Source organism: Phalangium opilio, unplaced genomic scaffold (assembly GCF_054372755.1).
Source record: "Phalangium opilio isolate 3A_F unplaced genomic scaffold, DU_Popi_V2 ptg000017l_1, whole genome shotgun sequence".
Classification (NCBI taxonomy): domain Eukaryota; kingdom Metazoa; phylum Arthropoda; class Arachnida; order Opiliones; family Phalangiidae; genus Phalangium; species Phalangium opilio.
This window is the reverse complement of record NW_028324151.1, coordinates 11,955,487-11,967,836: the sequence shown is the minus strand read 5'-3', so window position 1 is coordinate 11,967,836 and position 12,350 is coordinate 11,955,487. Positions and strand designations below refer to the sequence as shown.

At 47.1% G+C, this 12,350-nt stretch overlaps 3 non-coding genes across 3 annotated transcripts; all 3 read left to right on the top strand.

Annotated features, from left to right (window-relative positions):
- The first annotated feature begins 6,030 nt into the window (after positions 1-6,030).
- Positions 6,031-6,103, top strand: TRNAK-CUU (transfer RNA lysine (anticodon CUU)). Its single transcript has one exon. It is a non-coding gene; the product is annotated as a tRNA-Lys (tRNA).
- Positions 6,104-10,436: 4,333 nt separating this feature from the next.
- On the top strand, positions 10,437-10,509 carry TRNAK-CUU (transfer RNA lysine (anticodon CUU)). The gene has a single exon. It is a non-coding gene; the product is annotated as a tRNA-Lys (tRNA).
- Positions 10,510-10,730: 221 nt separating this feature from the next.
- TRNAK-CUU (transfer RNA lysine (anticodon CUU)) lies at positions 10,731-10,803 on the top strand. Its single transcript has one exon. It is a non-coding gene; the product is annotated as a tRNA-Lys (tRNA).
- The last annotated feature ends 1,547 nt before the right edge of the window (positions 10,804-12,350 follow it).

Genomic DNA, 12,350 nt, shown 5'->3' with positions numbered 1-12,350 from the left:
GTTAACAGCGGAACGCGCTAACCATTTAGCCACGGAAGCTCAGAAATTAAACCTTCGTCAGGTATTGTGGAAACACACTGACTTATTACGTTACATCTGAGACCTCACAACAACGCTCTTGGATGGGCTCGAACCACCAAACTACCGGTTAAAAGCCGAACGCGCTAACCATTGAGCCACGGAAGCTCTGAAATTAAATGGTCGTCAGGTATTGTGGAAAAACTTTGACTTTTCACGTAACATCTGAAACCTCACAGCACCTCTCCTGGGTGGGCTCGAACCACCAACCTTTCGGTTAACAGATGAACGCGATAACCATTGCGCAACGGAAGCCCAAAAATTAAATGGTCTTCAGGTATTGTGGAAAAACTTTGACTTTTTAAGTTACTTATAAAACTTAACACCAACGTTCCCGGGCGGGCTGGAACCACCAACCTTTCGGTAAGCAGATGAACGCGATAACCATTGCGCCTCGGAAGCCCAAAAATTAAATGGACGTCAGGTATTGTGGAAAAACTTTGACCTTTTACGTCACATCTGAGACCTCACAACACCGCTCCCGGGTGGGCACGAACCACCAACCTTTCGGTTAACAGCGGAACGCGCTAACCATTTAGCCACGGAAGCTCAGAAATTAAACCTTCGTCAGGTATTGTGGAAACACACTGACTTATTACGTTACATCTGAGACCTCACAACAACGCTCTTGGATGGGCTCGAACCACCAAACTACCGGTTAAAAGCCGAACGCGCTAACCATTGAGCCACGGAAGCTCTGAAATTAAATGGTCGTCAGGTATTGTGGAAAAACTTTGACTTTTTACGTAACATCTGAAACCTCACAGCACCTCTCCTGGGTGGGCTCGAACCACCAACCTTTCGGTTAACAGATGAACGCGATAACCATTGCGCAACAGAAGCCCAAAAATTAAATGGTCTTCAGGTATTGTGGAAAAACTTTGACTTTTTAAGTTACTTATAAAACTTAACACCAACGTTCCCGGGCGGGCTGGAACCACCAACCTTTCGGTAAGCAGATGAACGCGATAACCATTGCGCCTCGGAAGCCCAAAAATTAAATGGACGTCAGGTATTGTGGAAAAACTTTGACCTTTTACATCACATCTGAGACCTCACAACACCGCTCCCGGGTGGGCACGAACCACCAACCTTTCGGTTAACAGCGGAACGCGCTAACCATTTAGCCACGGAAGCTCAGAAATTCAATGGTCGTCAGGTATTGTGGAAAAACTTTGACTTTTTACGTAACATCTGAAACCTCACAGCACCGCTCCTGGGTGGGCTCGAACCACCAACCTTTCGGTTAACAGATGAACGCGATAACCATTGCGCAACGGAAGCCCAAAAATTAAATGGTCTTCAGGTATTGTGGAAAAACTTTGACTTTTTACGTAACATCTGAAACCTCACAGCACCGCTCCGGGGTGGGTTCGAACCACCAACCTTTCGGTTAACAGATGAACGCGACAACCATTGCGCAACGGAAGCCCAAAAATTAAATGGTCTTCAGGTATTGTGGAAAAACTTTGACTTTTTACGTTACTTATAAAACTTAACACCAACGTTCCCGGGTGGGCTGGAACCACCAACCTTTCAGTAAACAGATGAACGCGATAACCATTGCGCCCCGGAAGCCCAAAAATTAAATGGTCGTCAGGTATTGTGGAAAACTTATGACTTTTACGCTACATCTGAGACCCCACAACACCTCTCCTGGGTGGGCTCGAACCACCAACCTTTCGGTTAACAGATGAACGCGATAACCATTGCGCAACGGAAGCCCAAAAATTAAATGGTCTTCAGGTATTGTGGAAAAACTTTGACTTTTTAAGTTACTTATAAAACTTAACACCAACGTTCCCGGGCGGGCTGGAACCACCAACCTTTCGGTAAGCAGATGAACGCGATAACCATTGCGCCTCGGAAGCCCAAAAATTAAATGGACGTCAGGTATTGTGGAAAAACTTTGACCTTTTACGTCACATCTGAGACCTCACAACACCGCTCCCGGGTGGGCACGAACCACCAACCTTTCGGTTAACAGCGGAACGCGCTAACCATTTAGCCACGGAAGCTCAGAAATTAAACCTTCGTCAGGTATTGTGGAAAAACACTGACTTATTACGTTACATCTGAGACCTCACAACAACGCTCTTGGATGGGCTCGAACCACCAAACTATCGGTTAAAAGCCGAACGCGCTAACCATTGAGCCACGGAAGCTCTGAAATTAAATGGTCGTCAGGTATTGTGGAAAAACTTTGACTTTTTACGTAACATCTGAAACCTCACAGCACCTCTCCTGGGTGGGCTCGAACCACCAACCTTTCGGTTAACAGATGAACGCGATAACCATTGCGCAACGGAAGCCCAAAAATTAAATGGTCTTCAGGTATTGTGGAAAAACTTTGACTTTTTAAGTTACTTATAAAACTTAACACCAACGTTCCCGGGCGGGCTGGAACCACCAACCTTTCGGTAAGCAGATGAACGCGATAACCATTGCGCCTCGGAAGCCCAAAAATTAAATGGACGTCAGGTATTGTGGAAAAACTTTGACCTTTTACGTCACATCTGAGACCTCACAACACCGCTCCCGGGTGGGCACGAACCACCAACCTTTCGGTTAACAGCGGAACGCGCTAACCATTTAGCCACGGAAGCTCAGAAATTAAACCTTCGTCAGGTATTGTGGAAAAACACTGACTTATTACGTTTCATCTGAGACCTCACAACAACGCTCTTGGATGGGCTCGAACCACCAAACTATCGGTTAAAAGCCGAACGCGCTAACCATTGAGCCACGGAAGCTCTGAAATTAAATGGTCGTCAGGTATTGTGGAAAAACTTTGACTTTTTACGTAACATCTGAAACCTCACAGCACCGCTCCTGGGTGGGCTCGAACCACCAACCTTTCGGTTAATAGATGAACGCGATAACCATTGCGCAACGGAAGCCCAAAAATTAAATGGTCTTCAGGTATTGTGGAAAAACTTTGACTTTTTAAGTTACTTATAAAACTTAACACCAACGTTCCCGGGCGGGCTGGAACCACCAACCTTTCGGTAAGCAGATGAACGCGATAACCATAGCGCCTCGGAAGCCCAAAAATTAAATGGACGTCAGGTATTGTGGAAAAACTTTGACCTTTTACATCACATCTGAGACCTCACAACACCGCTCCCGGGTGGGCACGAACCACCAACCTTTCGGTTAACAGCGGAACGCGCTAACCATTTAGCCACGGAAGCTCAGAAATTCAATGGTTGTCAGGTATTGTGGAAAACTTATGACTTTTTACGCTACATCTGAGACCCCACAACACCTCTCCTGGGTGGGCTCGAACCTCCAAACTTTCGGTTAACAGATGAACGCGATAACCATTGCGCAACGGAAGCCCAAAAGTTAAATGGTCTTCAGGTATTGTGGAAAAACTTTGACTTTTTACGTTACTTATAAAACTTAACACCAACGTTCCCGGGTGGGCTGGAACCACCAACCTTTCAGTAAACAGATGAACGCGATAACCATTGCGCCCCGGAAGCCCAAAAATTAAATGAACGTCAGGTATTGTGGAAAACTTATGACTTTTTACGCGACATCTGAGACCCCACAACACCTCTCATGGGTGGGCTCGAACCACCAACCTTTCGGTTAACAGCTGAACGCGCCAACCATTGCGCCACGGAAGCCCAAAAATTAAACCTTCGTCAGGTATTGTGGAAAAACACTGACTTATTACGTTACATCTGAGACCTCACAACAACGCTCTTGGATGGGCTCGAACCACCAAACTATCGGTTAAAAGCCGAACGCGCTAACCATTGAGCCACGGAAGCTCTGAAATTAAATGGTCGTCAGGTATTGTGGAAAAACTTTGACTTTTTACGTAACATCTGAAACCTCACAGCACCGCTCCTGGGTGGGCTCGAACCACCAACCTTTCGGTTAACAGATGAACGCGATAACCATTGCGCAACGGAAGCCCAAAAATTAAATGGTCTTCAGGTATTGTGGAAAAACTTTGACTTTTTACGTAACATCCGAAACCTCACAGCACCGCTCCGGGGTGGGTTCGAACCACCAACCTTTCGGTTAACAGATGAACGCGATAACCATTGCGCAACGGAAGCCCAAAAATTAAATGGTCTTCAGGTATTGTGGAAAAACTTTGACTTTTTACGTTACTTATAAAACTTAACACCAACGTTCCCGGGTGGGCTGGAACCACCAACCTTTCAGTAAACAGATGAACGCGATAACCATTGCGCCCCGGAAGCCCAAAAATTAAATGGACGTCAGGTATTGTGGAAAACTTATGACTTTTTACGCGACATCTGAGACCCCACAACACCTCTCATGGGTGGGCTCGAACCACCAACCTTTCGGTTAACAGCTGAACGCGCCAACCATTGCGCCACGGAAGCCCAAAAACTAAACCTTCGTCAGGTATTGTGGAAAAACACTGACTTACTACGTTACATCTGAGACCTCACAACAACGCTCTTGGATAGGGTCGAACCACCAAACTATCGGTTAAAAGCCGAACGTGCTAACCATTGAGCCACGGAAGCTCTGAAATTAAATGGTCGTCAGGTATTGTGGAAAACTTATGACTTTTACGCTACATCTGAGACCCCACAACACCTCTCCTGGGTGGGATCGAACCTCCAACCTTTCGGTTAACAGATGAACGCGATAACCATTGCGCAACGGAAGCCCAAAAATTAAATGGTCTTCAGGTATTGTGGAAAAACTTTGACCTTTTTCGTCACATCTGAGACCTCACAACACCGCTCCCGGGTGGGCACGAACCACCAACCTTTCGGTTAACAGCGGAACGCGCTAACCATTTAGCCACGGAAGCTCAGAAATTCAATGGTTGTCAGGTATTGTGGAAAAACACTGACTTACTACGTTACATCTGAGACCTCACAACAACGCTCTTGGATGGGCTCGAACCACCAAACTATCGGTTAAAAGCCGAACGCGCTAACCATTGAGCCACGGAAGCTCTGATAATATATGGTCGTCAGGTATTGTGGAAAAACTTTGACTTTTTACGTAACATCTGAAACCTCACAGCACCGCTCCGGGGTGGGTTCGAACCACCAACCTTTCGGTTAACAGATGAACGCGATGACCATTGCGCCTCGGAAGCCCAAAAATTAAATGGTCTTCAGGTATTGTGGAAAAACTTTGACTTTTTAAGTTACTTATAAAACTTAACACCAACGATCCCGGGTGGGCTGGAACCACCAACCTTTCGGTAAGCAGATGAACGCGATAACCATTGCGCCTCGGAAGCCCAAAAATTAAATGGACGTCAGGTATTGTGGAAAAACTTTGACCTTTTACGTCACATCTGAGACCTCTCAACACCGCTCCCGGGTGGGCTCGAACCACCAACCTTTCGGTTAACAGCGGAACGCGCTAACCATTTAGCCACGGAAGCTCAGAAATTCAATGGTTGTCAGGTATTGTGGAAAACTTATGACTTTTTACACTACATCTGAGACCCCACAAGTCATAACTTTTCCACAATACCTGAAAACCATTTAATTTCTGAGCTTCCGTGGCTCAATGGTTAGCGCGTTCGGCTGTTAACCAATAGGTTGGTTGTTCGAGCCCACCCGGGAGCGGTGTTATGGGATCTCAAATGTAACGTAAAAAGTCAGAGTTTTTCCACAATACCTGACGACCATTTTATTTTTGGGCTTCCGTGGCGCAATGGTTAGCGCGTTCGGCTGTTAACCGAAAGGTTGGTGGATCGAGCGCACCCGGGAGCGGTGTTCTGTAGTCTCAAATGTAACGTAAAAAGAAAAGTTTTTCCACAATACCTGACGAACATTTAATTTTTGGGCTTCCGTGGCGCAATGGTTAGCGCGCTCAGCTGTTAACCGAAAGGTTGGTGGTTCGATCCCACCCGGGAGAGGTGTTGTGGGGTCTCAGATGTAGCGTGTAAAGTCATAACGTTTCCACAATACCTGACAACCATTTAATTTCTGAGCTTCCGTGGCTCAATGGTTAGCGCGTTCGGCTCTTAACCAATAGGTTGGTGGTTCGAGCCCACCCGGGAGCGGTGTTAAGGGATCTCAAATGTAACGTAAAAAGTCAGAGTTTTTCCACAATACCTGACGAACATTTAATTTTTGGGCTTCCGTGGCGCAATGGTTAGCGCGCTCAGCTGTTAACCGAAAGGTTGGTGGTTCGAGCCCACCCGGGAGAGGTGTTGTGGGGTCTCAGATGTAGCGTGTAAAGTCATAACGTTTCCACAATACCTGACAACCATTTAATTTCTGAGCTTCCGTGGCTCAATGGTTAGCGCGTTCGGCTGTTAACCAATAGGTTGGTTGTTCGAGCCCACCCGGGAGCGGTGTTATGGGATCTCAAATGTAACGTAAAAAGTCAGAGTTTTTCCACAATACCTGACGACCATTTTATTTTTGGGCTTCCGTGGCGCAATGGTTAGCGCGTTCGGCTGTTAACCGAAAGGTTGGTGGTTCGAGCCCACCCGGGAGCGGTGTTGTGTAGTCTCAACGGTTAAGTAAAAAGAAAAGTTTTTCCACAATACCTGACGACCATTTATTTTTTGGGCTTCCTTGGCGCAATGGTTAGCTTGTTCGGCTGTTAACCGAAAGGTTGGTGGTTCGAGCCCACCAGAGAGAGGTGTTGTGGGGTCTCAGATGTAGCGTAAAAAGTCAAAACTTTTCCACAATACGTGACAAACATTTATTTTCTGAGCTTCCCTGGCTCAATGGTTAGCGCGTTCGGCTGTTAACCAATAAGTTGGTGGTTCGAGCCCACCCGGGAGCGGTGTAATGGGATCTCAAATGTAACGTAAAAAGTCAGAGTTTCTCCACAATACCTGACGAACATTTAATTTTTGGGCTTCCGTGGCGCAATGGTTAGCGCGTTCAGCTGTTAACCGAAAGGTTGGTGGTTCGAGCCCACCCGGGAGAGGTGTTGTGGGGTCTCAGATGTAGCGTGAAAAGTCATAACTTTTCAACAATACCTGACAACCATTTAATTTCTGAGCTTCCGTGGCTCAATGGTTAGCGCGTTCGGCTGTTAACCAATAGGGTGGTTGTTCGAGCCCACCCGGGAGCGGTATTATGGGATCTCAAATGTAACGTAGAAAGTCAGAGTTTTTCCACAATACCTGACGAACATTTAATTTTTGGGCTTCCGTGGCGCAATGGTTAGCGCGCTCAGCTGTTAACCGAAAGGTTGGTGGTTCGAGCCCACCCGGGAGAGGTGTTGTGGGGTCTCAGATGTAGCGTGTAAAGTCATAACGTTTCCACAATACCTGACAACCATTTAATTTCTGAGCTTCCGTGGCTCAATGGTTAGCGCGTTCGGCTGTTAACCAATAGGTTGGTTGTTCGAGCCCACCCGGGAGCGGTGTTATGGGATCTCAAATGTAACGTAAAAAGTCAGAGTTTTTCCTCAATACCTGACGACCATTTTATTTTTGGGCTTCCGTGGCGCAATGGTTAGCGCGTTCGGCTGTTAACCGAAAGGTTGGTGGTTCGAGCCCACCCGGGAGCGGTGTTGTGTAGTCTCAAAGGTTACGTAAAAAGAAAAGTTTTTCCACAATACCTGACGACCATTTATTTTTTGGGCTTCCTTGGCGCAATGGTTAGCTTGTTCGGCTGTTAACCGAAAGGTTGGTGGTTCGAGCCCACCAGAGAGAGGTGTTGTGGGGTCTCAGATGTAGCGTAAAAAGTCAAAACTTTTCCACAATACGTGACAAACATTTATTTTCTGAGCTTCCGTGGCTCAATGGTTAGCGCGTTCGGCTGTTAACCAATAAGTTGGTGGTTCGAGCCCACCCGGGAGCGGTGTTATGGGATCTCAAATGTAACGTAAAAAGTCAGAGTTTTTCCACAATACCTGACGAACATTTAATTTTTGGGCTTCCGTGGCGCAATGGTTAGCGCGTTCAGCTGTTAACCGAAAGGTTGGTGGTTCGAGCCCACCCGGGAGAGGTGTTGTGGGGTCTCAGATGTAGCGTGAAAAGTCATAACTTTTCAACAATACCTGACAACCATTTAATTTCTGAGCTTCCGGGGCTCAATGGTTAGCGCGTTCGGCTGTTAACTAATAGGTTGGTTGTTCGAGCCCACCCGGGAGCGGTATTATGGGATCTCAAATGTAACGTAGAAAGTCAGAGTTTTTCCACAATACCTGACGAACATTTAATTTTTGGGCTTCCGTGGCGCAATGGTTAGCGCGCTCAGCTGTTAACCGAAAGGTTGGTGGTTCGAGCCCACCCGGGAGAGGTGTTGTGGGGTCTCAGATGTAGCGTGTAAAGTCATAACGTTTCCACAATACCTGACAACCATTTAATTTCTGAGCTACCGTGGCTCAATGGTTAGCGCGTTCGGCTGTTAACTAATAGGTTGGTTGTTCGAGCCCACCCGGGAGCGGTGTTATGGGATCTCAAATGTAACGTAAAAAGTCAGAGTTTTTCCTCAATACCTGACGACCATTTTATTTTTGGGCTTCCGTGGCGCAATGGTTAGCGCGTTCGGCTGTTAACCGAAAGGTTGGTGGTTCGAGCCCACCCGGGAGCGGTGTTGTGTAGTCTCAAAGGTTACGTAAAAAGAAAAGTTTTTCCACAATACCTGACGACCATTTATTTTTTGGGCTTCCTTGGCGCAATGGTTAGCTTGTTCGGCTGTTAACCGAAAGGTTGGTGGTTCGAGCCCACCAGAAAGAGGTGTTGTGGGGTCTCAGATGTAGCGTAAAAAGTCAAAACTTTTCCACAATACGTGACAAACATTTATTTTCTGAGCTTCCGTGGCTCAATGGTTAGCGCGTTCGGCTGTTAACAAATAAGTAGGTGGTTCGAGCCCACCCGGGAGCGGTGTTATGGGATCTCAAATGTAACGTAGAAAGTCAGAGTTTTTCCACAATACCCGACGAACATTTAATTTTTGGGCTTCCGTGGCGCAATGGTTAGCGCGCTCAGCTGTTAACCGAAAGGTTGGTGGTTCGAGCCCACCCGGGAGAGGTGTTGTGGGGTCTCAGATGTAGCGTGTAAAGTCATAACGTTTCCACAATACCTGACAACCATTTAATTTCTGAGCTTCCGTGGCTCAATGGTTAGCGCGTTCGGCTGTTAACCAATAAGTTGGTGGTTCGAGCCCACCCGGGAGCGGTGTTATGGGATCTCAAATGTAACGTAAAAAGTCAGAGTTTTTCCACAATACCTGACGAACATTTAATTTTTGGGCTTCCGTGGCGCAATGGTTAGCGCGCTCAGCTGTTAACCGAAAGGTTGGTGGTTCGAGCCCACCCGGGAGAGGTGTTGTGGGGTCTCAGATGTAGCGTGTAAAGTCATAACGTTTCCACAATACCTGACAACCATTTAATTTCTGAGCTTCCGTGGCTCAATGGTTAGCGCGTTCGGCTGTTAACCAATAGGTTGGTTGTTCGAGCCCACCCGGGAGCGGTGTTATGGGATCTCAAATGTAACGTAAAAAGTCAGAGTTTTTCCTCAATACCTGACGACCATTTTATTTTTGGGCTTCCGTGGCGCAATGGTTAGCACGTTCGGCTGTTAACCGAAAGGTTGGTGGTTCGAGCCCACCCGGGAGCGGTGTTGTGTAGTCTCAAAGGTTACGTAAAAAGAAAAGTTTTTCCACAATACCTGACGACCATTTATTTTTTGGGCTTCCTTGGCGCAATGGTTAGCTTGTTCGGCTGTTAACCGAAAGGTTGGTGGTTCGAGCCCACCAGAGAGAGGTGTTGTGGGGTCTCAGATGTAGCGTAAAAAGTCAAAACTTTTCCACAATACGTGACAAACATTTATTTTCTGAGCTTCCGTGGCTCAATGGTTAGCGCGTTCGGCTGTTAACCAATAAGTTGGTGGTTCGAGCCCACCCGGGAGCGGTGTTATGGGATCTCAAATGTAACGTAAAAAGTCAGAGTTTTTCCACAATACCTGACGAACATTTAATTTTTGGGCTTCCGTGGCGCAATGGTTAGCGCGTTCAGCTGTTAACCGAAAGGTTGGTGGTTCGAGCCCACCCGGGAGAGGTGTTGTGGGGTCTCAGATGTAGCGTGAAAAGTCATAACTTTTCAACAATACCTGACAACCATTTAATTTCTGAGCTTCCGGGGCTCAATGGTTAGCGCGTTCGGCTGTTAACTAATAGGTTGGTTGTTCGAGCCCACCCGGGAGCGGTATTATGGGATCTCAAATGTAACGTAGAAAGTCAGAGTTTTTCCACAATACCTGACGAACATTTAATTTTTGGGCTTCCGTGGCGCAATGGTTAGCGCGCTCAGCTGTTAACCGAAAGGTTGGTGGTTCGAGCCCACCCGGGAGAGGTGTTGTGGGGTCTCAGATGTAGCGTGTAAAGTCATAACGTTTCCACAAGACCTGACAACCATTTAATTTCTGAGCTTCCGTGGCTCAATGGTTAGCGCGTTCGGCTCTTAACCAATAGGTTGGTGGTTCGAGCCCACCCGGGAGCGGTGTTATGGGATCTCAAATGTAACGTAAAAAGTCAGAGTTTTTCCACAATACCTGACGAACATTTAATTTTTGGGCTTCCGTGGCGCAATGGTTAGCGCGCTCAGCTGTTAACCGAAAGGTTGGTGGTTCGAGCCCACCCGGGAGAGGTGTTGTGGGGTCTCAGATGTAGCGTGTAAAGTCATAACGTTTCCACAAGACCTGACAACCATTTAATTTCTGAGCTTCCGTGGCTCAATGGTTAGCGCGTTCGGCTCTTAACCAATAGGTTGGTGGTTCGAGCCCACCCGGGAGCGGTGTTAAGGGATCTCAAATGTAACGTAAAAAGTCAGAGTTTTTCCACAATACCTGACGAACATTTAATTTTTGGACTTCCGTGGCGCAATGGTTAGCGCGTTCGGTTGTTAACCGAATGGTTGGTGGTTCGAGCGCACCCGGGAGCGGTGTTCTATAGTCTCAAATGTAACGTAAAAAGAAAAGTTTTTCCACAATACCTGACGAACATTTAATTTTTGGGCTTCCGTGGCGCAATGGTTAGCGCGTTCAGCTGTTAACCGAAAGGTTGGTGGTTCGAGCCCACCCGGGAGAGGTGTTGTGGGGTCTCAGATGTAGCGTGAAAAATCATAACTTTTCCACAATACCTGACAACCATTTAATTTCTGAGCTCCCGTGGCTCAATGGTTGTCGCGTTCGGCTGTTAACCAATAGGTTGGTGGTTCGAACCCACCCGGGAGAGGTGACGTGGGGTCTCAGATGTAGCGTAAAAAGTCAAAACTTTTCCACAATACGTGACAACCATTTAATTTCTGAGCTTCCGTGGCTCAATGGTTAGCGCGTTCGGCTGTTAACCAATAGGTTGGTGGTTCGAGCCCACCCGGGAGAGGTGACGTGGGGTCTCAGATGTAGCGTGAAAAGTCATAACCTTTCCACAATACCTGACAACCATTTAATTTCTGAGCTTCCGTGGCTCAATGGTTAGCGCGTTCGGTTGTTAACCAATAGGTTGGTGGTTCGAGCCCACCCGGGAGCGGTGTTAAGGGACCTCAAATGTAACGTAAAAAGTCAGAGTTTTTCCACAATACCTGACGAACATTTAATCTTTGGGCTTCCGTGGCGCAATGGTTAGTGCGTCCAGCTGTTAACCGAAAGGTTGGTGGTTCGAGCCCACCCGGGAGAGGTGTTGTGGGGTCTCAGATGTAGCATGAAAAGTCATAACTTTTCCCCTATACGTGACAACCATTTAATTTCTGAGCTCCCGTGGCTCAATGGTTGTCGCGTTCTGCTGTTAACCAATAGGTTGGTGGTTCGAGCCCACCCGGGAGAGGTGTTGTGGGGTCTCAGATGTAGCGTGAAAAGTCATAACTTTTCCACAATACCTGACAACCATTTAATTTCTGAGCTTCCGTGGCTCAATGGTTAGCGCGTTCGGCTGTTAACCAACAGGTTGGTTGTTCAAGCCCACCCGGGAGCGGTGTTAAGGGATCTCAAATGTAACGTAAAAAGTCAGAGTTTTTCCACAATACCTGACGAACATTTAATTTTTGGGCTTCCGTGGCGCAATGGTTAGCGCGTTCAGCTGTTAACCGAAAGGTTGGTGGTTCGAGCCCACCCGGGAGAGGTGTTGTGGGGTCTCAGATGTAGCGTGAAAAGTCATAACTTTTCCACAATACCTGACAACCATTTAATTTCTGAGCTTCCGTGGCTCAATGGTTAGCGCGTTCGGCTGTTAACCAACAGGTTGGTTGTTCAAGCCCACCCGGAAGCGGTGTTAAGGGATCTCAAATGTAACGTAAAAAGTCAGAGTTTTTCCACAATACCTGACGAACATTTAATTTTTGGGCTT